Source organism: Elgaria multicarinata, chromosome 8 (genome assembly GCF_023053635.1).
Source record: "Elgaria multicarinata webbii isolate HBS135686 ecotype San Diego chromosome 8, rElgMul1.1.pri, whole genome shotgun sequence".
NCBI classification, from domain to species: domain Eukaryota; kingdom Metazoa; phylum Chordata; class Lepidosauria; order Squamata; family Anguidae; genus Elgaria; species Elgaria multicarinata.
The window spans coordinates 90,880,250-90,908,018 of record NC_086178.1 but is presented as its reverse complement, the minus strand read 5'-3'; the positions used below and the strand labels follow the sequence as shown (position 1 = coordinate 90,908,018).

At 42.4% G+C, this 27,769-nt stretch overlaps 1 protein-coding gene across 2 annotated transcripts in view; it reads right to left on the bottom strand.

Annotated features, from left to right (window-relative positions):
- The window catches only part of PALD1 (phosphatase domain containing paladin 1), a 130,116-nt gene that overhangs the window by 92,973 nt on the left and 9,374 nt on the right, over positions 1-27,769 (bottom strand). Inside the window, exon 1 of one of the 2 annotated variants that reach the window (XM_063133000.1) lies at positions 23,856-24,227. The exons of the other annotated variant lie outside the window; for it this stretch is intronic. The gene's annotated coding sequence lies outside the window, so the exon portion shown is untranslated. Of the gene's footprint in view, positions 1-23,855; positions 24,228-27,769 lie in introns of those variants that run through there. 2 annotated transcript variants of the gene reach the window in all.

Genomic DNA, 27,769 nt, shown 5'->3' with positions numbered 1-27,769 from the left:
TTGTACATTACAACCCTTCTTTTTCCCATAGTGGAAAGACAATAGAATGGGGCCAAGTATAAACTGTTTTTTGAGGAATCACAAGTTCTGCATCTAAACCAAATTCTGCCCCAAGAAAACGTGGAATTCCGTGCCCCATATTAATTTACAAACGTTATTTTACTAATTTGGCTAGTCATATTTTAATCCTATGAACAGAGGTCACATATAGAATGGGAAGGCGGCTACATAGGGCACTGAACATATGCGCCATGGAAGTCCTGCTCAGCCAGACCTCTCGCGTCTGGATTTCAACCAGGTACCGTCCGCATACTTTTAAGTATGTCTTGAGGGCTAGAAACATGCTTAATTTTAAACATTTGAAGGCGTGTGTACTCCTTCCCTCTTGCAGGGTTCTGATCACACATGTACATGCAATTTGAAGCAATTTTGTGACTGTTTTGTGTGAGGTTTTGGGGGAGTATCAATATCTTGCTTGCTTTTCTAGCCCATTTTCCTAATCACCTTGAGAGACTAAATAAGGCCCTCTCCTTTTTTCAGAGAAAGCAACACATTACAAACAGAGAGAGAGGCAGGCAGGCAAATGTCCAACCTTTCAACTCATCTGCATGAATGCTGGGGGCAGTGGACAAAAAAGAGGAAGATGCAAACAGAGGCCAAGAGCAGCAGAATGAGTGGAAACAACGGGAGACAGGACAGGAGATTCACAAGTGAGTGAACAGACATACAATTTCTTCTGGCCCATTTTCCAGAAAACTGTGTATAGAAACAATGATCAGTCTTTTTCAAACTATGTCACTTTTTTTTTCTTGATTCTTACTTTCCCTATCCACCCTTAATTTTTTTTTTAAAGGAAAGGGCTCTCAGATTGCAAAGCATCAGCTGCAACCGCAACTGATGAATCAGCATTTGCTGTTCATTCCCTTTAGAAAGCAGACATGTTTTTTTCTCCCCTCCACATCCCAATTGCATTACAATGTGCAAAGCCTGCCTTCAAAATAAACAAGGGACACCAAATCTAAAATAAAGTAAGTCATGTCAGACAGAGATGCCACAGGATTGTGCATCCCAACTTTGCAATCCTTCATTCAGGAGTTCGTCCCTCGTGGCTTATCATGGGCCATTCTAAGGGGCGTTTTTGTGCAATGTACCGATTCATCAAAATTTACAGACCATATTTCCTTTGAGGTATTAACACTCGCAGCTATAAAATCAGATGAGAGAGATGCTTAAAAATACTATGGTAACACGTCCTGTAGACACCCACATCATTAGGCACATGTTCACTGAAAGCTATATTTTCCCATTAAGTTGGCCACATATTTTAAAGACAAACACAGATGGGAGAGATTTTTAGAAACATAAATCAGTGCAACCTGCAGTGTCAACTTTTTAAAATGAAAGGTCTGGACAGGCTGGAGCACATTTTCCTTGTGTGACTATCAGATTCTGGGTGTGAAACAACAGGGATTGGATACCACTATCTTACCTTGTTTGTGAATTTTCCTGGTGCATCTAGGAACTGATTCTGATTTACAACATCACCCCCAAATATTATGACTTGGTGGGTCAGAATAAAAAAGCCTTTTTATTTCTGCCAGATGTCCCATGCATTATTCAGGTGTAATTAACATCATTATACAGGTGTAATTATCATCATAATTGAGAGCATGCCTTAACAATGCAGGAAGGCACCAGCTGGCCCAACTCCCACAGCCTTGCCCCTGTCATGCAGATGGTGGGGGTTCGAGAAATTGGAAGAATCTGAAGAAGGGTGCCTGCTTTCCATGCATAGGCTCTTCCTGTGGTGTAGAACCCTGCCCAGCTAGGCAGGGAGTCTTTGCACATGGAACAGGCTCCCTTCTTCAGACCTTCCTCCTCCCCAATGCAGGGACAACAGTGATGAGACAGTGTGAGGGGAGGCACTGTGTTCAGCCCTGGTCTCCACTTCACACAGTGTTAAGTCAAGTGCCGCTGGATGATAACATCTAAACAGGACTCCAGTAAGTTCACCAATAGGGTATAGAACATAAAAAGAACCGCCAGACAACGAGTCCATCCAGTCAAGCATTCTGTTCATACAATGGCCAGTCAGCTCTCCACCGGAAACCCACAAGCAGGAATTGAGTGCAACAGTACCCTCCCATCCATGTTCCCCAGCAACTAGTGTACATAGGCATACTACCTCTGATACTGGAGGCAGCATATCGCCAACAGGACTAGTAGCCCATTGACAGCCTTCTAGTCCAAGAATGTGTCTAACCCCTTATAAAGCCATCCAAATTAGAGGCAATCCCTATGCCTTGTGGTAACAAATTCCATCGTTCATCTATGCACTATGTAAAGAAGTATTTCCTTTTATCTGTCCTGAATGTCCCACCAATCAGCTTTATGGGGTGACCCTGGGTTCTATTATTGTAAGAAAGAGGAGGGGATGTTTCCCTACCTATTTTTCCAGACCATGCATAATTTTGTACACCTCTAGTATGTCTCCTCTTATTCGCCTTTTCTCCTAGCTAACCAATCCCAGCTGTTGTAACCTTCCCTCATAGGGGAGATGTTCCAGCCCATTGATCACTTTAGTTGCCCTTTTCTTAAATCTACAATATCTTTTTTTAGGTGTGGTGACCAGAATTGTACACAGTATTCTCAGTGTGGTTGCACCATAGATTTTTATAAGGGCAGTATGATCTTGGCAGTTTTATTCTCAATTCCTTTCCTAATTATACCTAACATGGAGTTTGCCTTTTTCACAGTGGCCGCACACTGGGTTGACATTTTCATCAAGTTGTCCACCACAGCCCAAGATCTCTTTCTTGGTTAGTCACTGCTAGTTCCGATCCCATCATTTTACAGTTGGTTAGGATTTTTTGCCCCAGTATGCATCACTTTACCCTTGTTTACACTGAACCGCATCTGCTATTTTGATGCTCATGATAGTAACTGCCATCCTCAATTGTTCCATAGAGCCCTGACTGTCCATTGATGCCAATAAAAAGTTTTTTCTCTCTGCTTAATTGCTATATTGCAGCTGGGGAGGAAAGGGTTAACTTTCCCCTCCCCACATAATGCAATTTCCCCACCACCACCAAAAAAAAATATCTTCCCTTGCATGGTAATTAAGCATAGAAAAAGAACCTTTTCTGTTGGTTTGGGGTGATCTGGGGCAGGATGCAAATTAACTGAAGAATTTATTGTATTAGAGATAATTTGGATGACAAATTAATTGGTTAGCTTTGCCTCTGGTAAAATGTAAATAAAAATCCTTTATTAGCATATGCAGGTTTTTGTCCCATACACTCCTACACAATAGACATACCAACTCTGAATACAGAGGATCATGCTTTTAACTATGTCAGCTAGTATCCATTGGGGCTGTTCACAAAACATGCTAGCCCATACCTGTGAACAGGTATGGAAGATGGGTTGGCTAACCCCAAAACTGAGTGCAAGGAAAAGAAATTCAATGCCATGGGTATAAGAGGCCTTCCAGGGGTATTGTGCTGGCAGGCATGGCCATGCACACACCCAACTCCTAGCCTCTATGGAAGGAGTTCATTTACTATGAATAAATTACATGAGGACAGGATGTTGGCTGTCAACGCATTTAACTGCAAGGCAGATAACCAATAGCACGTTGTCCCAGAGGCATGGAAAGAGGAAACGCAGCTCCGTCACATTTCTTATTTCAGCATTTTCACACAAATGTGCAAAGCCACCCTCTGAAACACATTTAAAGAAAGTGAGATACATGCACTCCAAAACCTAACATACACCTCAAAATTCTAAGTCAGCATTTGCTTACTCTACTCCATATTTATTTATTTATTATATTTCTGTTTTGCCAAACAACCAAAGCTCTCTGGGCAGTTCACAATAGCAGCAGTGTCATTCCCTATCAGTTCCTCACGTGGGAGCATCATTCCTTCCTCTGAGTCGTCCTGTGCCACAATTATTCACACATCTTGAATTTACATTCCACCAAAGGAGGGAACTTGGCAGGGAATCAGAGATAAACCTAACAATGGACTAAATATAGAAAGTGTGTCTAACAGGGAGAAGAAAAAAAGCCCACAGCTGCAGGATGCATCTGTCCAGGACTACACTCATTCGATGGAAGGATTCCCTCACCTTTCTTTCTTAGTTAGGAGAAACACTGCAGCAAGAAGAAGAACCAACAATGATTTTTCACCCATTCCTTATCACAAAATAGCAAATGCTATTTTGGGCTGCATTAATAGAAGTATAAAGTCCAAATCACGTGAGGTACTGGTTCCTCTCTATTCAGCCCTGGTCAGGCCTCATCTAGAGTATTGTGTCCAGTTCTGGGCTCCACAATTCAAGAAGGACGCAGACAAGCTGGAGCGTGTTCAGAAGAGGGCAACCAGGATGATCAGGGGTCTAGAAACAAAGCCCTATGAAGAGAGACTGAAAGAACTGGGCATGTTTAGGCTGGAGAAGAGAAGATTGAGGGGAGACATGATAGCACTCTTCAAATACTTAAAAGGTTGTCACACAGAGGAGGGCCAGGATCTCTTCTCGATCCTGCCAGAGTGCAGGACACGGAATAACGGGCTCAAGTTAAAGGAAGCCAGATTCCGGCTGGACATCAGAAAAAACTTCCTGACTGTTAGAGCAGTGCGACAATGGAATCAGTTGCCTGGTGAGGTTGTGGGCTCTCCCACACTAGAGGCCTTCAAGAGGCAGCTGGACAACCATCTGTCAGGGATGCTTTAGGGTGGATTACTGCATTGAGTAGGGGGTTGGACTAGATGGCCTTGTAGGCCCCTTCCAACTCTGTTATTCTATGATTCTATGACTTTGCATCCAAAGCACCAGCTCTTAAATTGCTTTCTATCTACTATCGAGGAAAAAAAGCACACATAGGCAGCAAAACAGAGTTTTCCCAATGCAAGGGCACTTCCTAGAAAACAAGCTCTACTTCAGAAAGCCAATGTGATATACCGTATTTCTTCGATTCTAAGATGCACTTTTTTCCCATATAAACATCTCCAAAAACGGGGTGTGTCTTAGAATCGCTGGTGCATTTATTATTTCTTAGAATCAAAGCATTTTTTCTATTGGTGGTACTGAAATTAGTGTGCGTCTTGCAATCGATGCCATCTTAGAATCGAAGAAATACAGTAACATAACATCTGGTGTATTGAACTTTGTTAAATAATTTGCCCAGCCAGGGAATCCTTCAACGGTCCCCATCAAGTCAAAATCCTTTAGCCTCCATTTCCTTCTTAAAATTTTACTAACACTCAGTAACGGAGATGAAGTGTTGCACATTTTTAAAGAAATCCGAGCTATATTATCAGCAAAATTACGTGAAACTGTTCTTGATGGACCATACTACTTCAGACTGTGTAAATTCTCCCTCCAATTAACAAAAAGTCTCCCACACCTACCTTTTTATATGTAAGCTGTTTGTTTGTTTGTTTGTTTAATTAAGGGTGTGTTTTTAAAGGCCCGTAAGTCACACTCAGAATTTTATTGAAACAAGCAAGCAGAGAGCATGCAAACATGCAAAGCCCCATTTATAGTCTCAAGTAGTATAGCCAAGGAAGAACTCTCTCACATATTCTTCAGATCATGTAGGCAACCTGGTGCCCTCCCAATGTTTTTGACAACTCCCATAAGCCTCAGCCAGCATGCCCAATGGTCAGGGGGAGTTGTTATGGAGGATCAACATGCTACATACCCTGCCTACATTCAAAGTCTACCACCTATTTGTCAATGGGGTGAACAGGGAACAAGAGAATTCACTTCAACAATTGTAGCAAACAGATTATAATTGATGCATCCGACATCAGCCTTCCCCAACCTGGTGCCCTCCAAATGTTTGGGACTTCAACTCTCATCAGCCCCAACTAGCATGGGCAATAGTCAGGAATGCTGGGGCTTGTAAAAACACATCACCCAGGAGTACAGGGTCATTCCAGACTAATTCTAGCCAACTTAAAGGGGCAGGAGGACAACTACACCTATGCTGTTAGCCCATTCTCATAGCCTGAATTCAAGCAGGAAAGAGAAAAGTCCTATCGGATGAAGACACTTCCGCCCTTAAGTGCAGTGTGCAAATTCAGAGTCACATCTGCTTGTGACCTAAGCCATGGGAGTAAAATGGAATAATAGCAAATGGCAATGAGAAGGGAAGTGTTATTGTGGAAGAAAGCAGCAGCAAGTGGTTTAGAGAACAAGGAAGGAAATGACTTCATCAATCAGGTTGTCCTCTGGCATTTCCCAGTGAGCATCCGGTACATCCCATAAGTTCCTTTCCAAGTCCTATGTCAAAAGATAACGGCATCTTAAAAGACTACAGCGCATCCTCTTTCCAACAGAGAGGGTTCTGACAGAACCTTATCGCTGTCATTGCAGCTAACAGTTTGAACTTCTTGTTTTGAAAAACTTTACAGGAAGTAACAAGAGTTCTATAGGACAAGATCAGTCGGTGAAATTCAAACAGAATGCAGGGGATGGAGAGATATGGGTGGTTTTAAAGCATTGTGTTGGGTCATTCTGTGTAGAGATGAACATTTCCAGAAAAATTACAAGCAATGGAGATGTGGTGGGGTAACAAGGAAGGGAATGGGTTCTCCTTAATTATATGTTACAAAAGCAGGCATTTGGAGGAGGGGAATTGAACTGCACCTTCAAAGTTATTCAAGTGAATATCTTAATTTTGGCCAGTTGGAAAAATAAGGGGGAAACTAGATTTGAAAATAGAAATCAATACTGCAGTTAGCAAAATGGAGGTGTTATAGTCCAAGCTTAAAAATGGTATGGGGGGGGGGGGGAGAGACAAATCCCTATAATGTAATTAAAGTGTAGCAAAAATGTCTGATATTGCAATTAATCATTAGAACAACACTGAACTCATCATCACCGTACAGAGTGAAGCAGCAATCCTATGCATATTCATCTGGGAATAAGACCCACTGAATTCAATGGGATTTTCATTTGAGTAAACATGCATAGGATAATAGTGACAAGAGATAAAATATCATATTTACTAGAGATAAAATTAGCTACCCTGAATCAATATTTATTCATATCTAACTCCATCCCAGTAAGCCTCGTTGCATTAAAGAGATTTGCAAAACCGTGAAATGGTTGCAACTTTAACACACTGATGTATGTTCCATTTCACACAGGGCTCTATTTTCCCCAGCCATAAGCATTCTCTCTCCCTCTCCCTGTATGCATATGGTACATATGTATGTGTGTATATTACATACACTCTGCTGCTAAGATCATCTTCTTGGCTCGCCGCTCTGACCATGTTACTCCACTTCTGAAATCTCTTCATTGGCTTCCAATTCACTTCAGAATCCAATATAAACTTCTCCTGTTGACCTACAAAGCTTTTCACTGTCTAGCTCCTTCCTATCTTTCCTCTCTCATCTCACACTATTGCCCCGCTCGTGCTCTTCGCTCCTCTGATGCCATGTTTCTCACCTGCGCAAGGGTCTCTACTTCCCTTGCTCGGCTTCATCCATTTTCTTCTGCTGCCCCTTACACCTGGAACGCTCTTCCAGAACATTTGAGAACTACAAATTCAATCGCAGCTTTTAAAGCTCAGCTAAAAACTTTTCTTTTTCCTAAAGCTTTTAAAACTTGATTTTGTTCTGACTTTTATACTGTTAGTTTTACTCTACCCTGTGCCTGTTTGGTGCATTCTCTTCCCCTTCTTATTGTTTTATTATGATTTTATTAGAATGTAAGCCTATGCAGCAGGGTCTTGCTATTTTATTGTTTTACTCTGTACAGCACCATGTACATTGATGGCGCTAAATAATTAATAATAATAATAATAATAATAATAATGGGTGTAATTTATATGTATATAGGTTGTGTGGGTGCTTCCAGAAGGGGAGCACTTAGCTCAACTAATTAGAAGGTTTTTTTAATTTATTTATTGCATTTTTATACAATAGCCAAAGCTCCCTGGGCGGTTCACAAAAATTAAACCATTCATAGAATAAAATAAACACTATAAAAACATGATACAAAATACAATATAAAAGCACAACCAGGATAAAATCAGCAGCAGTGCAGAAATACAAATTTAAAACAGCAAAGTTAAAATTGAATTTATAGACTGTTAAAATGCTGAGAGAGAAAAAAGGTCTTCACCTGGCATCTGAAAGAATATAATGTAGATGCCAGGCGAACCTCTTTAGGGAGCTCATTCCACAGCCGGGGTGCCACAGCAGAGAAGGCCCTCCTCCTGGTAGCCACCTGCCTCACTTCCTTTGGCAGGGGCTCACTGAGAAGGACCCTTGAGGATGACTTAGGGTCTGGGCAGGTACATATGGGAGGAGGCGTTCCTTCAGATAGCCTGGCCCCAAGCCGTTTAGGGCTTTAAATGTTAATACCAGCACTTTGAATCGGGCCCAGACCTGGACTGGCAGCCAGTGAAGTTGGAAAAGGACTGGCGTGATGTGGTCTCATTGGCCAGTCCCTGTTAATAAATGTGCTGCCCTGTTTTGTACCAGTTGAAGTTTCCAGATCATTTTCAAAGGCAGCCCCACGTATAACGCATTGCAGTAATCAAAACGAGAGGATATGAGAGCATGGATAACTGTAGCTAGGCTATCTCTGTCCAGATAAGGGCGTAGTTGGTATATCGACCTAAGCTGATAAATGGTGCTCTTTGCCACTGAGTTCGCTGAGTTTTGAAGCTATGCTGTCTTTTTCTCCTGAACAGATTGTTTGTGTTACGAAAAAAGGCAGAAGAAGCAGTGGGAAGATGCAGGAGGGTTACAAATGAAAGACAACACCCTATGTAGACTCCCCATAAAATTCCAGGAGGGAGGCAGGGCGATTGCACCATAAACACCTCGCCAAGAAGCATCCTATATATAAATGGGAGAGGAAAAGCATTCAAAACCCCAAGCTCTGCATCTCACAGACACTGCATTTGTGTGTACTCTGACTTTTTAAAAAAGTTACAATTCTGTAATCCAAATTCTTCACCAAGGAATGTTAGATTATGTCACTTGTGTAGATTGCACAATTTGTATAAATATTCTTCATTTTTCTAGTTTTTGCATGATTTTTAAAACTTTTTTTGGTACTTCATTTTTACCATTTTTTATCAGCTAATCATGGGAAAATAAAAAGAGGTTATACAGAGCACTGAAACCACACCTCCCAATCACTGGAAATTGTATTTATTAACAATATATTCAATTATTCACACCATCTAAATATTTGCACTACTCTTAACAGATTTTACATGATAATAAGCAAAGGCATTTTAAAGTTAATTAATTGAAACCCTGGCTTCTGAGATTTCAACAGGCTTTATCCACATTCTTCCAAGTATACCTTTGTGACCATAAGGACATTTTCCTATGTGTTTTTGGTTTTGAGAAATGAAAGTTAAAGTTCTCAGAAAACTGAAGTACTGGATCTGGTACCAGCTTACATGGTTTAATCACAGAACATATATACATATGCTCCATAGGCATGAAGTAATTGCATACGGCTGCAGTTTAGGCCAAAGCATGTAAATGCAGCACACGTAAGGGCCAGCACACAGGGTAAGGCAGGGGTTCCCAATGCAGCCTTGAATGGCACCTGCAAATGGGTTCCCAATGTGGTGCTTGCAGGTACCCTTTGAAAGTGGCTTTTATATGCCACCCTTTTCAATTATTGAACACCTTGTAAGGTCCATAACCCATTGCATTATAGGAGGTGAGTGTTTATCCTTCCAATGTTGTAGTATCAGTCTTTTAGCTGTCAAAAGGGTGCAGAGAATCCATTTACACAGACCATTTGTTCATTTCCATGAAGCAGTCAATTAATTTAAGAGAGTGTGTACACCAGTGAATATTAAAGACTGTTTCAGTACAACATTTTTCTGTGTAATAACCTTCCCTCCAAAAGAAGCAACTACTGAACATTGTTTAAAAGATATGTTTAAGAGAAGCATTAGCTGTATTGCACTGCCAGCAATTAGCGGAATTAGACAATCCCTTATTAAAGAGACATTGCTGTGTCCAATAGACACAAAACAAACATTTTTGCTGAATAAGATGCAGCCTAAGAACCACAGACATAGACGGTAGACACCAAAGCATCTATCCACTGATTAGGCATTTTGTGATGTGATGCCCATAGCAGTATCTCAAATTCCCAAATGTGCCCACAGATCCAAAAAGGTTCCAGTAAGAGCTTCTCAGTGATGCAGCATTTGACTTACACCACATCTAAATTAGTCACCTAATCCTAGAGAGCTGTTACCAATTAGGACACATAGTACTGGGCTAGAAGACAAGTGCTTCAAAACAATGGCCTATTCACGCATCACAACAAGCTGTTATGGGTTAATTATCCTAGAAAGGACCATGCATTATGCAAGTGTTGTTTAACCTTTGCACAACCCAAGCTGCCAGGGCTTGCACAACAAGATCCAGCTGAAGCTTGCATATTCAAAATGGCGGGCAGTACACACCATGGCAGCCCAGAGGGCTAATTAACCCACAATAGTTTGTCATGGCATGCGAACACAGTCAATGCCAAGGCAATTCATTGTACGCATCCACAATGAACTATACAGGATAGCCCAATACCACCAAGGCTTACAGCTCCTCATTCCTCAATGCTTCAAACTGCAGTTGATCAAATGCCAAGGGTCAAAGTAGTGGCAGAAAGAGAAACAAATTACAACCAGTCTTGCACTTACACTGTGGTTAAATGTCACCGTGCTCCTTTCATACCAGTCCGAATGATTCACTTGCAAACCAACTGAAACTATGACAAGACTCTAGGAAAAGGAAGATAAGAGAGCGGAAGTAAAAACTAGGCCACCTCTTATCAAAGCAGGAAAGAACATTAGGCATGCAATTCTTGGGGAGAAGAGGGGGGAAGGTTCCTTCCATCTTCCTGTTTTTTCCCCGCTTCAAGCCAGGGCAGCAGCATTTGCTGGCTGTTTAGTTAAGTCAGATCCGTGCCAAGAGACACATCCTGTGCAGCAGGCAAGGCATTTTGTAATTTGCAATACCTCTTCGTCAGTTCTCACCGTGTTCCTGGAATATTTGTTACCGCAGCACTTCGCAATGTGTTAAATAAGTCCTATGACAGGGTTCCAACAGGGAGAAATTTTTAGTTCACAATACTTTTCAGGATCATGGGCTCAAGATTCTTCAAATCATTTATTCTTACACAGTTGTGCGGGATTCAATGGAACTAACCTAGAGCAACTGTGCTGAAGGCAGCAGACATGATGATATATTCGAGACAGGCAAGGGCTGGTTTGCACATGCATGCATACCACCCAATTACTCGCTGCTGAATAGGTGAACCAACTCCGTTGAAGGCCAAAACAGACATTACTGTACATCTGCGTCTAGCAACTGTGTCTTTTCATTTTTACTCTAGCGTAGGCACAAGCGCCCCAGTAAAGGTCTTAAAAGCCCCTTACCACCCCCACCCTAGGATGCCAAGTCAGATCAGGAGCCCTGCACATACTCTAGAGTAAAAATGAAAAACGACATAGCTGCTAGACACAGATTTAAAGTAAAGTCTGTTTTGAACCTGAGAAACATTGTCTTTTAGGGGATAGGAGGTAACTCGTTAACTTCTATCTGTGGAGGCTCATTCACACTGGCAAGTCACTACTTGATGCTATTGACAAACAGACTAATGATAAAGGTCTAGGCTGTTTTTAATTCATGGTGCTTCTTTTATACCATACTGCACATACTGCCACAAAAGTACTCCCCTTCTGAATTTCTGCAATCCCTACCACTGGAGGACTGAAGTTTCACAAACATAAGGAGTTCTGCCAGGCCACCAGTTTCTAGTCAGCCAAAACCACTTTTACACGTTTATTATGTAAAAATTTAAAGCCATTTTCACTATATACACTGATGCTGGAGGCAGAGTAAGTCCAAGTATGGGGCATCAGGGGCAGGGCTCGTTGGCATGGCCCCATTCATACGTTGATACGCACATGAAGGAAGAGGGATTATTATGGGTAGCACTGCCACAGGTGATGTAATTCCCCAGGCATCACCTGTATGGTTGCTAACCACAATGTCAGACATTCACAAAGGTGGAAAACTCAGCCCATGTCCTTTCTACCATGGGGAAACAGTGGGGAGGGAGCAGCAGCCATACTAGAAAATTCAATTTCATTTATACCCCACCATTGCCCCATGGAATCCAAGGCAGCATATGTAAGATTCCCAGATAATCTCCCATCCAGGCACTGTCTAGACACAAACCTGCTTAGCTTCAGCAAAGTTGTTTTATAATGTGCATTCAAGACCGCACACTCTAAACAAAATATGCAAAGGGGCCTCAAGTGTTTGACTCACTTGAGTAGAAATACCTTGTCGAGTAACACAAATTGTATGGTTGTGTGTGCATGAGAGAGTACAGAGAATTAACAAGATCTCTCTCAGTCTCTCATGCACATAGAATATTAGGAGCAGCATGCATCCAATCTCCCCCAGAAGCAAGTTACTCAGTGACCACTTCATGCTTTAAGATGAATCAAATGGAGTCGTGCGTTGAGGCCTTGGGGGGGGGGGGAGAATCATGTAATTCCCCCTGATCCTTTCTTTTTGCAGTCTGAAGCAGCACAGTCCAGGAATAGTTTTGTCACATGAGAAACTGTTTCGATAGATTGGGGCCTTGCATTTAAACAAGCAGCAAGCAAATAGAATGACTTACTATAGACAACACAATAACCCATACTGAAGGGTTGAGAATGGGCGGAGTGTGGGTTGCCGTTGAACTGTGGGTTGTTGTTGAAAAGTGGGTTATGTTGTCTGACCCCAGCCGCTAGTTTGCTTTGTGGTGGAGCAGGGTCTCCCATGTGAAGAATTCTGTCCGCTGAATCACAACGTAAGCTAAATCAGGTCTGGTTTACATACAGCCCTCTAGATGTTGTTGGACTGCAACTTCCATCAGCCCTAGCTAGTATAGATAATGCTGAGGGGGTGAGGTGAACTACATCCGGAGGGCCACACATTCCCCACCCCTGATCTATGTCATGAAATTCTCACATGTCATTGAGATATCATGCCATTTGTGTATGTGTGGGGAGAGATGGGATTAGTGGGTTCCTATATTTCCTTAGTGGCCTTGTTATATTATTACAACATAAGAACCTAAGAGGCATGCTGGACCAGACCAAAGGTCTATCAAGCCCAGTATTCTGTTCACACAGTGGCCAACCAGCTGTTGACAGGTGACCCACAAGCAGGACATGAGTGAAACAGCAACCTCCCGCCCATGTTCCCCAATTGGCATACATAGGTTTACTGCCTCTGATACTGGAGATAGCATAGAGGCATCAGGACTAGTAGCCATTGGTTAGGGGTTGTTGTTGTTGTTTGAATTGTTATTATTTTAAAAAAACTTTATTTCAAAATAAAATTTTATCGAAGAATGGGTAATGATACTGGTAAGTAGCAATTGGGATCTCTTAAGTTAAACATTGAGAAACTGGAACAAAATGGAATCAAAGGACTGTTGAAGGTAAATCTTTGATATCGTTCAACACAAAAACAGAGCCTGTCCAGTAGAGAAGCCAAGTACTTTTGACAGCAGCAAATCAGCTAGTAACAAGACTGAACTGCCTTACAAACTCCATTGTCTTTGGGTAAAACAAAAAAGGATCTTCCTTGCACATAGGCTCAAACCCCACAGTTTAAGCAGCACACATTAAACCAGAATGGGCAACTTATAGCCCTCCAGATGTTTTGGCTTACAACTCCCATCAACTCTAGCGAGGCAGCCAATGGTGACAGGTCATAGGCGATGCAGACAAAACCATCTGGAGGGCCACTGCATTAAAAATTAGAAAACTCATTTTACTGAGCCATAAATTGGTTGAGCTTTTCTTTGACCACACGGCAAAGGAAATTTTGCACACCTGCTACATAGAAAGGGGCTCTTCAAATTTACTTACCAAGCTGAATGTTGCAGCCTGTACAAATACTTTAAGCTAGGCCACCTTCCCCCAGTAAAATGGACTAGGCAACTTAACCAAAGCAGCTACTGATGTTGAAGAGCAAAAGAATACCATAATGATCATTTGAATGCCAGTGCCACAGAACAAGAGCAGCCAAGCAAACAGTATAAACAACATCTGTTTTCAATGTAAAGAAAAATGGTAGAAAACTAGACATAACAGATATAGTTTTCACCAAATATATGCAAAGGAAGAGCTGCTTGCCAAAAACGAAGGAATCTGCATGCGTTATTAAAATGTTAGCTCGCTTACATGAAGAGGGCAGATTAAATTTCTTTCTCATGAAACTTATTATTCTTATGAACAGTGCAACGTGAGTACTTAGCCAAAAGGTGTTTTAAAAGACTCAAATTCCAGTAGCTTCTCCAAGCATCCATTAAAATATTGTTCTGAAGGAGTGTATTGCACACATTTCAAAAGTGACTAATGGCCTGGCTCTGATACTTGTTTGGAGGCAATTTAATGTTTAAGGTCACAATCCTATGCAGGTTTAGACAGAAAAAAAGTTTGCCAGTGTTGGGAGTTGCAGGACTTTTCTGTCTAAACACACACAGAATTATACCCTAAATAGCGATTGTAAAACTGAAGCTAACCATCAGTCTTAACAGGTGCCTGTTAAGCCATGTTTTTTAGGAAAGGCAGAATAACATTTGAAAGGGAAAGAGCAGAGGGGTGGGTGCCAATGGTGGGACACCTTGTATTTTCTGGGAATGTTAAGGAGAATGGGAATTGTGATTTCTAAGTTGCAACTTTTTCAAGTAGGCGATTTCCATTGGGATTTGGCCCATTGATCTCTCATTTATTAATGAATATGCAAATTAGACGCTGACTATAAAATGGCTTCATAACACCATAAATAGCAGATAAGTAACTGGCAGGAACAAGAACCCGCTTTTTATGCTTGCTTTTTTAAGTTCAGTTTATGTTATTCTACAAAGCACTACATATATTGATGGTGCTGCATAAAGAATTATAAAATCGTTACCTATAGTAGGTCAATGAAACCAAGACTGTTCTTTATGGCATCCAGAAGTCTTTCAGTATGGATGCCAAGAAAGGAAACAATAGGCCAAAATAAGTTATAAGATGTAACTCAAGAAACAAAAAATGAGGTATTTGTCCCAGAATAAGAGGAAACACCCATGCAGTTAAGATAATATGAAACACTAGCATGTGTAAGCTTTGGCCATGTGACAGCACACAACATACAAAAGGATGTATATTTGGAAACCCAACACTATGATTTTTGTTCTATTCATAGTAAAACCACCACTCCTCCTGCCAATTAGAGAATCCCAAAAGCAACATAGATCATGTTTACAAAGCACTCACAATTTTTCCAAATTGCTGCAGTTAGAAGAGGCCAGGGGCAATAGTTCGATCAATGAGGGTTCTACAAATCATGTTTCTTAAAAGCAAAGTTGTTTTCCCCAACCCTCCCAATTTATTTGCTCAAAATAGATGCAAAACAATTTTAAAAATAGAACAAAGCCCTGATCCACCTCTAGCTGCACATTACCATATGCGACTTGTAGACCTGGACCGGTTAAAGGGAGACCAGATGAACATCACAAGGACCATCAGCACAGATCTCCTTTGCTGTTTTAGGGCAACAGACTCAGGGAAACTCCAATAGTGTTATACGGGACAATTGGAATAAAAGAGGTCATCCATTTAGTGAGTTGACCTCTCTAGTCAGGTTCTTCAACTATCCCAGAAAGGCAAGACGTTCCTTAACAAAATGCACTTATCTGCTAAGAGAAGTTATTCTTACCAGTGGCCAACGAAAAGAGATTGATACTAGTAATCAGCCAGATAAATTTACCCAGTTCAGCACTGCCTGTCCATAAGTAATGGGGATGGAGAGGGGAAGAGAATCCCATTCATTGCATAGCCTAAAATCATGCACCAGTTACAAAGACCAGATAGCTGAATGCTGGAATTTGGGGATGGGAAAGAACCTGCCCACTTCTGTTGAAGTCAGACTGGCTATTGTCTAGAGGTAGAAAAAGAGACAGGGGAGAGTTTCTTTTCCCCCTATTAATTGGACTTGGTTCACTTCCATCATCTCAAGGGTTAGAAACCTGGTGCTCACCAAATCTTGGACTACAACTCCCACCAGGCCCAGCCAGCCTCCAAGGCCAGTGTCAGGGATTATGGGAGTTGCATTCCAAACTATCTGAAGTTGCTTACTCCTGATCTGGAGCTATTTGCTCCTCCAGCACAGTATTAGGTACACCTATTCTCTGAACACGGCCTACTCCCGGGCTTCAGCATCGTTGGCAGTGGAAGCTGCCAGATGAAAGCCGGAAGCGGGTGGCAGATGCAGGTAAGTGGGGAAGGGGGGAGGGGGCTTACCTGGTGCCTCCGCCGTCTGTGGCAGACGGCGGAGGTACGAGGTAAGTGGGGAGACTTTTCTGGGTGCCAGCTGCGCACCCAGAAAACTCAGTCGCTTCAGAGGGCCCAAATTTCACCTCGGCTTCAGTACCGAGGCAGGTCAGGAAACCCCGAGGCGGATCGGGGCTACTTAGAACAGTTCCCCCAACCTGGTGCCTTCCGGATGTGTTGGACAGCAACTTCTACCACTTCCAGCTACTTAGCTGGGAATGATGAGAGTTACGGTCTAAAACATCCCGAAGTCACCAGACTGAGGAAGGCTGGGTTAGGAGAACCTACTTAATTCATGTATAGTTTCAAAAAGCTGCAAGTCTAAAAGAAGTTAGGCAAGAGGAAAGAAGTCCAAGACTTGCAACATTCTATGAGCTGGCACCCACATACACTAAAAAGAGAGTAAAGGTGGACAGGAAGAAGATCATGAGATGTTTTCGACTTCAGCTCCCAGCATTCCTGACCATTGGCAATGCCAGCAGGGGCTTCTAGGAGTTGGTCCAAAACAGCTGGAGATCTATCTTCTGCCTCCCCCTAGAATAGACAACAGCATTGTAAGCCTCCCATAAGGCCCCAAACCCTCCTTCCCATTATGTACATTAACCACTGTTTCTCAGGAACCAAGACACAGGCAAAGGGCTCTTACACACACACACACACCCCTCTTCTCCCTGGTGTGAACCGAGGTTTTAGCAGACTTCTTCCCTTTTGCACTTCCAGTTTGCTCCATCCGTCTTGGCTCACACAAAGGTCTGATTAGCCGAAGTACATAAATAATGGACAAAGCCAGCATTCCTGGATCTTTGGTTTAAAATATAGCCTCTGGCTAAATAAAAAAAATACTCGCCAACCACTGTTATGCTATATGCTGCCCATTCTGAAGAGATTTAAGGAACAGTATTTTCTTCACATTTATTTACAATGGTTATTCACAACTATTGACAATTTGGGGCCAATAATACATTTTTCTCCTATTCAAAAAGTAGCATCTTTTTTTGTCAGTTGGGGCTGAAGTGAGGAGACCACAGGTTGGCACAAAACACACAGACTGAGCACAAAATGACATTTCCAAATCTCCTAATCTATCTGCCTACATCTCTGCCAAACTTTCTGGAAATGTTAAGCCTAGAGCCTTCTTCCCAAAAGGAGTTTGGGAGTTTTGATTTTTGTTGTCTGTGTTTTAACTCTTCTTATGCTTCTTTAATATTATTTTGCTGTTATTCACCCATTTGGACATTGCTATCATAGCAAAGAGGTATACACAAAATGTATATAGATGTATACACAAGCGGGTGAGCATCATTCCTTAACCAACGCTTATAGCAGTAGCCTTATAGCAGTAACTGCACCTGTTCAACAGCTAATGAGCTGTCTAAGTCATAAGAACAGCCCTGTTGAATCGAACCAAAAAGTCTATCAAGACTAACATTCTGTTCCCAACAATGGCCAGCCAGATGCTGCTGGGAAGATCACATGCAGGGACCCCTTCCCCCCCCCCCCTTGGTATTCAAAATACAGACGAACTTAAGAGCAGCTGTGCTGGACCAGCCCAAGGACCTATCTAGTTCAGCATCCTGTTTCAAACAGTGGCCAAAGAGCCCACAATTAAGACTTAAGTGCAATAGCACCCTCCCATTCATGCCTCTGGATATGGAGGATTTAAAGCCAGATCTACACCTAGTGTCAAATCACTACAAATGTAGAATAAAAAGCAGGAAATAACACCATGAAAGTGATATATGAAACATGTAATGTGCCCCAACAGTTATCAGCGCACTTCAATACCACTATAAAACAGTAGTATAGATCTAGCCTTAGTTATCTATCATGGCTAATCACAGCTGATAGGCTTGTTCACAAACATTTATCCTATACTTTTTAAAAGCCATCTAAACTAGCACCCATTGTCCTGTGTTACTGAAGTTCACAAAATAATGTTCCATTTCCATAACACAAGTATGCATCTGAATTCATTGAACCAAGTTAATACATGCAGTGCTTTCATTATTTATTTTCCTGGTAAAATAAATTCAGGACACACACTTCATTCAAAATCATGTATTATAAAACACTTCCTTAATATTAAACAAAATGGGAAGAAAAACATTCGAGATCTTCATCTTTACCTTCTTTGCAATGCAACCTATTATACCATCCTCAACTTGTTTACCCCAAAAAAGCAAATTTCAATAGACAACAAGAATAAAACAGAGGGATTCGGTGATCTGCATACATTGTGTTAAATTTTGTAGCATATTATGCAAGGGATTAGGGCTGTGCTGAATGTTTGCCTCAAAACATTTAGGGCAAAAGCAACATTTTTGAAGGAGCCAAATTCCACCCACCCACCCCGTTCCTCAAAAAGTGCAACCCAATATATGTCTACTCAGATGTAAGCCCTGCTGAGCTCAATGGGACTTACTCCCAGGCAACTGTGTATAGTATTGCAGCCTTAATCTTACTTTGTCATGACTGTCCGCAGCTACCATTATCCCTCCTCGCTGCTGCTTTGGTGCCATTTTTAAACCTTCCCTCTTTGGGAGATCCCAGCCAATCCAGGATCACCGAGGGAGTGTAATGCAGTCATGTGGCCAATCATATCTGGCCATGTGGCGGTGACATGAAGGACAAATGCCCTCACTGAAAATGGGTGTAAGGCAGGGGAGGAAACACATCCCCGTTGCCAAGGCAACGAGGAACACTCCCTATCTCGCCACAACACGGTTGCAGTTTAATTGTGCCCATTTTCATGCCAGCGCAGCAAAGCAGGGAGAGTCAGTCCCGTTTCCTAAGCAACAGGGACCTATTTCCTCTCCTTAAAACTGGACCTTCAGCAATATTGCACAGGGCACTACAAAAGGGTTTGCAGGAAGACCCTACCCACCTCCTGTCAGCCCTACTTTAGTATGTGCTAGTTTAGATATAATCTTCATTTTTAAGAGCTTCGGCTATTGGGCGGTATAAAAACGTAATAAATAAATAAATAGTTTCCCGGCATACGCCAAGTAGAATGTACACACACAGCACAGATTACCTCAGCACTGCACTAAATTACTTAAAACAAGACAAAGAACAAAAGGCCTACAGACAAACCAAGCAGCCCTTTAACAATAGTTCTCTGACAGACATGGGAGGGAGGGGTGTGAGACAAAGACTAATCCACTCAGACAGCTGGCAATGCATCCTCCATAATAGGCACTTGTGTTAGACTCCGTGCCTGCAGAAGTATAATTTTAGAGTTCTGCTAAACATCCTGGGCTTAATTTGAGCCAGGCCTCAGCCCTGGCATCCATTACAATGTCAAGGCTCAGCCCTGGCACGCATGAATCAATAAAAGTGCTTCTGAGCATGCAGAGAACCTTTAATCACTCACTACTGACAAACCACCACCCAAGTCCAAAAGATATGGGAAATGGCTTTCGGATAAGACAGCGTGAGTTCTAGAAAAAACTCAGCTCACAGCATCTCCCTTTTCAAACATTACATTTTGTATGTGTCCCAAAACAATCAATCAAACCAACAGCCCACTAGGCACTTCTAGGTCACGGAGGAACCTACAGCCGTATAGTTATTCCAGTGCTAGATTGGGGGTGGGAGAATATTCCATGGAACAGAAAGTGCTGGTTCCCAAGCTTGCACTGGCCAGGGCAGAAGGTATGTGTGCGTTGGGGTAGATTTTCCAGACTTTCCTCTTCCTGGCCTTTATTAAAAACAAAAACAAAAACCCACCCTCCTACTGCAAGCAGTCGGAGAAAACTAGTATGGCAAATGCAGGACTGGCTCTTCCAGGGGGGAGGGATACAAGGGAGCTTTGGCTCCAGCAGATCCAGATCTCCCCTGACATGGCCCAGAACATCCCATTTTCACCACCACCACCTGCGACGCATCGCAGACAAAACAGCGTCAGAGCTTTCCACAACAGCACCAAGGAGGCCTCCAGCGGTAGATCATCTGCAGCATCCAACAGCCCCTCTTGTGCCCTCACAGATGCTGAGGATTCCTCCCTAAGTATAACTCTACCTCCTCATAGACATAAACAAGGCCAGGATCTACACTACTGCTTTAAAACGATTTATAACAACAGTGACAACTGTTGGTGGCCAGGACACACTCCATATACAGTTTTCAAACCATTTTCAAAGTGTCATATCCTGCTTGGTGTAGATCTGGCCTAGGGTTGGGCAACCTGTGGTCCTCCAGATGTTTTGGCCTGCAACTTTCGTCAACTCTCATCATTGGCTATGCTGGCAAGGGTTAATGGGAGATGGAGGCCAAAAAATCCAGAGCGCCACACTGCTGAGGTAAATGAGCGGTGATGGGTAACATCTTGAGTATGGGGAGCTGAGCTTTCCCTCCTCAAGTATAACTTCATTATGTCCTCCGTATACAAATGCTTGGGAAGAGGGGGGGCGGTAAGAGAAAGAGAATCTATTCCCTCAGGCTGAAACCAGCCAAGATGTTTCTTCATTGCACTCCCATTTTAGAAAGGAAATATTTTTCAAGATGCCTACACCATGGAACATCAGAAGCTGCCTTATACCGAGTCAGATCATTTAGTCCATCTAGCCCAGTATTGTCAATACTGACTGGCAGCGGCTCTCCAGGGTTTCTCTAGAGCCGCTGGGGATTGAACTGGGGAATTTCTTCATGCAAAGCAGGACCTCTACTACTGAGCCATACCCCATCCTGCTCAAAGAAATAGTATCTTGCACTTTCAACCCAGTGTGGGGAAGCAGGAGCCAGATGAGGCATTTAGCAATCCCAGAAAAACAGACATGCAGAAGAGAATGTAGCAATGGTGGTCACTTGAACAGCACGTGTGAATTTTAAAGCAGACAGTTCAGGAGGGGAAAGTGTGACCCTCCAACTCTCGAGGCCAGTATGAAACACATATTACTGGAATGGCATGGTTCTACTTCCTGAAGCTTTGAGGAAGATATTAAATGATTAGCATTAGACTTCTTTGGAGCACGTAGCCTTGCGTACTGGAGCCTTTGGAGAATTAGGATCCTATGTATTCCAAACCTTCATGTACCCAAGAAAGGCCTGTTCAGGTATAACAGGTCTGCAGTTGTTACTCGGTTGTTATGGATTTTCCCGAGGTCTGTCCTTAAGGCTCTAGCCCCTCTGAAACAAAGCTAGAATCAATCCAATACAGGAGGAATGGGCACTATGACCCCTGGATTGCACCTAGCACCTGGCTTGCAGTTAGCACCAGGACAGTACTAAATCCAGTTCAGATATATTTGAAAGTGCAACAGAGGCATGCCAATGGATTCCTATCTCCCCCCCCTTGCCCCCACTTCTGATGCTCCTATTGCTCACCATTTACAGATTTATTGTGGCATAAACGTCCGTAGGTCAGAGCCCATTTTGTCACATGCATGAAGTGGCCTGTTGCCCTACTGCAGGGGTGGGCAAGCTTTTTGCTCCCAAGGGCTGCATGCAGCAATGTGTTGGAGGGCGGGGACATAATGCCAATGGGCATGGCCAAAGCTAGGCCCACCGTATCCCCCACACAGCCTTCTCTCGCTTTCACAAACACACACGCACAGCCTTCCTACTTACTTTGTTACACACACATAGACTGACACACACACTCTCCCCCTCCATCTAAGTATGCAAGGATGGGAAGGATTTTATGCATCTCTCCCTTCCCTGCTAGCTCTGGGGAAAGTGGCAAAACAGCTGGGCAGGGGAGAGGTATGCAATTTAGCTGGGGAGGTACAGCTGAGCAGCAGGCTTGTGAGGGGGAATTCGGGGGGCTTAGGAAGGCACAATAAGCTGCAATCAAGGCCTCCAAGGGTCACAAATTGCCCACTCCTGGGCAGGATCAACACTACAGCTTTAAAACGGTTTATAACAGTTTTGACAACTCTTGGGGCCCATGACATACCACACATACAGCTTTCAAAATGTTTTCAAAGTGTTTTATCCTAATCTATCAAATGCCACAAAACTCTTTGCTGCTTTTGCTACAAATGCACAAAACAGTCTGTGTACAAATCAGGCTTAAACCTTCCCAGTCTTAAACCCATTCTCCAAGATTTCAAACATGGCCATCTTGCACAACCAGGTGTCCTGCTCCTCTCCGAGTTAACAGCGCAATCCATTGGGGCTTCCCTCCCAGGCAAATGGGTATAGAATTACAACCCAAATTTATTTAAAACATTAAGCAACGGGTCACATAAAGCATTTCCTTTCACCACAATGTGAAAACATTTTGCATCTGTGGTAAATATTGGTTTTCTTCTTTTCCTTAGCTACAGGATGATGTCTTACATCAGTCTTACAGCAAGCCAGAAGAGACACAAAAGGCTTGGGACACGGGACACAGGAACCTGCTGCATGGGATTTATCCTAGTCTGGCAAAAGAAGAATGCTTTAATTCTAAGCACACTTGGAAATGCATTCCGTTGATATCAGGATTCACTTCCAAATCAGCATGCTTAAGTTCATGGTGCAAATCTATTCTAAAAATAAACAGAGGTAGCATGTGGATAATATAAAGCCCACCTATGGCCCCACTGGCATTTTTCTGTTGACCAAAATTTCCAAGTCACAATACGCAAAATCCGAAATTTAAACAAAGGAAATGAAACCAACGACAGCAGCTATCCCTCTTGACTACAGAGAAAATAATTTTCCATGCTACAAGTAAACCCCAAAATTAATAATTACCCATCAGCCAGATATCAAGGTGTGTGGGGTTGTTGTTGTTTTTATCTATGTCACTCTTAAAAAATCTTAAGTAGTATATAAATGCTAAGCTTTTTTAAGGGCCACCTCCAGTTATTCCACATTTCAGTACACCTGTTCAACCTGAGACTACTGGAGGGCTAGCTGCGCTTCCCCCTACAGCTATACCCAGGGATCAGTCAGAACGTGAAAAGTTTTATCAATGTCATCCAGCTAAAACTTGCACGTAAAATTGCAGCCTTCCTGCACCATTAGATTTCAAATGTGGCCCTTTCAATGCTGAACAGAATACATTCGCCGGCACAAGGACAATATGAAACATCTAAGAATACAAGACAAGCAATCCTAAGCATGAGAACAAAAGGTACAGTGGTTGAGCACTTGACACGTTGGATCCACTAAAAGAAAAAATCTTCCCCAAAAATGACCACAGAAATTAATAAAGCCATGGAGGCTAGAACGAAGGGGGGGAAATTACCCTATTCAAAGTTGGCAAGTGAAACATACACGGGCAGGATTTACACTACTGCTTTAAAGCACTTTATAACAGTTTTGACAACTGCTGGGGCCCAGGACACACTGTATATACAGTTTTCAAAACGTTTTCAAAGTGCTTTAAAGCACTTTAAAGCAGTAGTGTAGATCCGATGCCTCTCCCTTAAGAGAGACACAAAAGTCGCCCCTTTTTCCATTTCAGAGTGAAGGTGGAGGGGGGGTTAAAACAGAAGAAAACCGCAGGAAAACACACCCCATTGAATGGTGAAGATACCTGATTTTGAGCAGCAGGGCAGAGCATCCAGTATCCTCTCTGGTGCACTGAGGAGTAAAAAATTCAAAACTTCAGGGCTTCAAAACATACCACCCAACTTTGCAGCCGTGATTTTAAGAGGGCTTTTCTCCCTTCTTTCTGCAGATCTTCAGGACATCCCATCAAAGACTTGCTGCTGCTACGATTTCAGTGGTGAAGTGGTTAAACCCATCTTTGGGGGGGGGGGGGGGCGAGAGCAAGCAATCGATGGAGGAACCAGCAGCAGAAGCCGAGACTGTAGCACTTTGTTTTCGAGAGATCAAATCCTAGCCACTGCCAATAAAAACAGGACCAGCAGAGCAACGGCAGCTTGCACTCTCCGAGCGGAGCAGCCTTGACTGTCTGCGTGCTGGAGGATGTGGGGGTGGCCTTAAAAAAAAAAAAGAGGGCCAGTGCAGTGGGCTTCTCTGCCAATGAAAAGCTTGGGATTCCTGGCAAGAGAAGTCACACGCACTAGGAGACTGCAGGCCATTGGGACTGCAGAGGCAGCAGGACTTGGTTTCATACAGATGATTAGGAAGGAGCAGGAGAGGACTTGTTGGCTCAGGAACCTAACCTCCACCACACCTTCAAGGAATTCTACTGCCTCAGCAATAACACCTGCTTCCTGGACGTCACTTTCTGGCCATCATCTGCTTTCTATGTTTGTTTTCTCTTCAGAGGGTGCCTCAGCACCCACCGAAATGGGAAGAAAAGGAGAACGAAATGGCAGTAAGTCAAGGAATCTGTTACAAGTTGCCATGTTCCCAACGCTCCCAAAATAATTCCTAACTCTAAGCGCCCCCATCAGCAGCTAATATTAGGCAGGCAGGCAGTGGCATACGTCCATATAAAAAAAGTATCATTATATTCCTCGCCGGCTGGTTTTAGTCGGATTGCATTTTGATGTTTATGGTTGTATAACATTTTTATGACACATAAGCAACCTCAAGAATTTGGATAGTAATAAAAGCTTCCCTCATTTTTTAAAAAAGCAAAACAAATCTGCTAACACAAAGAAGTCCAAGTACGTGCAACTGCACTTGCTTGCATTTATCCCATAATGTCCTTCCCAGAAACTTCTCTGTTCTCCCTTCGTCATCTCCCCACTGTTGAAGTTTAGATTTAAAAATTCCTTGGAGAAGGAAGCCATCTTTCTTGCTGTATAATTCTGTAAACGCTTGGTTTCATTTGAGTATGAAGCACTCCCCTACTTGATGGGGCAGGTAATAGATGAAGTCTATTTTCCTAACATGCAACAATACTTCCAGTAATCCATATATATATATATATATATATATATATAATATGGATCTTCTTGTGATGAATTGTTAAGTCATACCATGGGGTAGCCGGCAGAATGTTGACTCAGCTCTTTCTCAAAGTTGAGAGATACTGCAAAGAATTAGCATATGAGTAACTTCCTTAACCCTCCTATGGCCAGATGTGCACATTGCAAAAGTGTATCTCTTTACAGGAGAAATGCACTCATTCACTCTTCATGTTACCTAGAAGCCCAATTCAGTTCTGCATCCTTTTCTCACTACTTCCCTGAATGTGCAATGCAGATTCTCACTCCTCAGGCCTCCCCACAACATGCCCATTTTTGTCCATGCAATTTGGCCCCACCTCCAAACAGGAGAGGAACACTATACCACAAAGGAAGCAAAGCAAAAGCTGAAAAATTAAATTGTTAATGAATCATCATAAAATACTGGACATTCTTCCATCCTATAGGACCTTAGGCTTAACCTCTTTCTTCCAATCGTGATTCATACGAATACATTATAAGACTAACCTATTATGCAAAAAAGAAAAGAAAACATATGTAAAAGTTGCAATGTCCTAGTTTCAACTTCAGAGAAAAGTTTATTTGTTTATTTATTTATTTGCTCAGAGAAGGTGGTAACGTAAGAGGTGGGGAGTGAGGAATACCTAAAAGTTTGCATCAAACATCTGTGCATGCAAGAATATCAAACAGCTCAAGGAAACATGGGGGAGAGGGGGACAGAATTCAAGCAGACCCTTTATGCAGCCTAAACCTATGAATTTTCATTTGGAAGCTGTTGGGGCTCTCTCGGTACTGGGTTTTGAAACTATTCTATGGGAAATTGCTTTTTAACTTCTGCTCATTTTAACCAGTGGTACAGAACCTCTTTCTGCCCAAGGGCCAGATTCCATTTCAGAAAAGCTCCCAAGGCAGGGCGGGGGGGGGGGGGTGGCATTCCTGTGCTGGAATGGAACAAATACAAAAGGGCCAGGGCCAAAAAAACCCAAGATTACCAGCATACTTTAGCTTAAAGCTCTTACTGGTGTAACTAAGCCTTTGGAAAGGCATTTTAGAATGGGGAAGGAAAATGCACAAAAGCCAGAAAAACACCAGTCAGTGGTTGGGGGGGGGGGCATGGCATTTAGAGGCACCCCGGAGGATTTTAATGGATTTATTTTATGTTTTATTGATTACCTGCTTTCCTCTTAGGGATTATTATGTGGTTAGCAAACTTGGACATTTTGAGCTCCTTCAGACAGGGGGGGGGATCACATTTCCCTAGCGTCTAGTACCATTGCTCTGCTTCCCTCTTCACTTCTGCATTGGGCACAAGCTCAAATTACACAGGGAAGTATACAGAGATCATGTGGCCCCAACAGAACAATGGGAACAGCGCTCTTTATAGTGGAACTTTCCTGCACACAGCAGGAAATCACGACAAATCACGACTTATTTTTTAAAAAGTCGTGTTTTCTGAGGCTTATTTTAAAATGGTAAAACTGGCAAATGGAGCAGGAGATGTGCAGCAGGATGTCCTCAAGAATCATGATGTCCCGAAGAACTGTGAGTGGCCAGTCGTGAACATGTAATAAAACACTTGTCTGATGACACTTTTTATCAAAGAGTAGGGTAAAAATATTTTCAATACAGACCATTGGTGATGTGTCCTTCAAGGTCTGGGCCCCTGCCTTTGGTGGGGCCAGGGAGGACAAGGCCCTGACTGACTTATGGCACAATCCTATGCACAATTAGGTAGACGAAAGTCCTACAACTCCCAGCGTTCCCCAGCCAGCAGCCTTTAGAATACTGCTGCCTGATGAGTTGTTATGCACTGATTTCTTATGTGATTGACTTGATTGATCTTTGTAGCTATATGTTGATATTTATGTATAATTGCCTTTCTGTCTATTGCATTTTCCTATATATTAAGATATTGTGGATTTTTAAAAATTTATTTTTTGCTGTGATTTTTGTACTATAGTTATATTTTGTCAGTTTTCCTATAAGAGCATTATCTGGGAAAGCACCATATAAATAAAATTGGTGTAGAAATAGACATACTTTAAAAAAAAAAGTTCTCCCCAAAACTTCAGAATTCCACAAGAAGAAATGCAAAAGTATAAAAAGCTCCTTAATTCTTTTGCACATGTGGTTCATGTCTCATAACATTTCTGATTGCCACTCAAAGGAAGCAAGAGTAAAGGCCAGTCATGGTGTAAGATATTTTTGGAGGTGGGAGCAGGAACAAAAATTAGTTCACAGGGGAAACACTATAGGGATAGCTACAAATGGCAACTTGGGATGGGCAGTAAAGCCCTTATACTCATGACTTTCAATTCTGAAATTCGAGGTTTTAGCGGATATAGTTCCTGCAATCCATAATCTTAGTAAAATAATTAAGAATAATGCAGATCTTCACAAAGTCCAGTTAATGCTAGATTCTATTCTGAGTAACATGGATACACACATGGAACAAAACTGCCCTATTTTAGAGTTATTGTATTCCAAGATACAGATTACAGTGAGAACAAAGGTTACATCATCAATCCAGACTATATCGCCCTTTGATCTGTCAAAATAGCAACGGCAGTCACCCACACTCTAACCTGATACCCATCACCTTTTA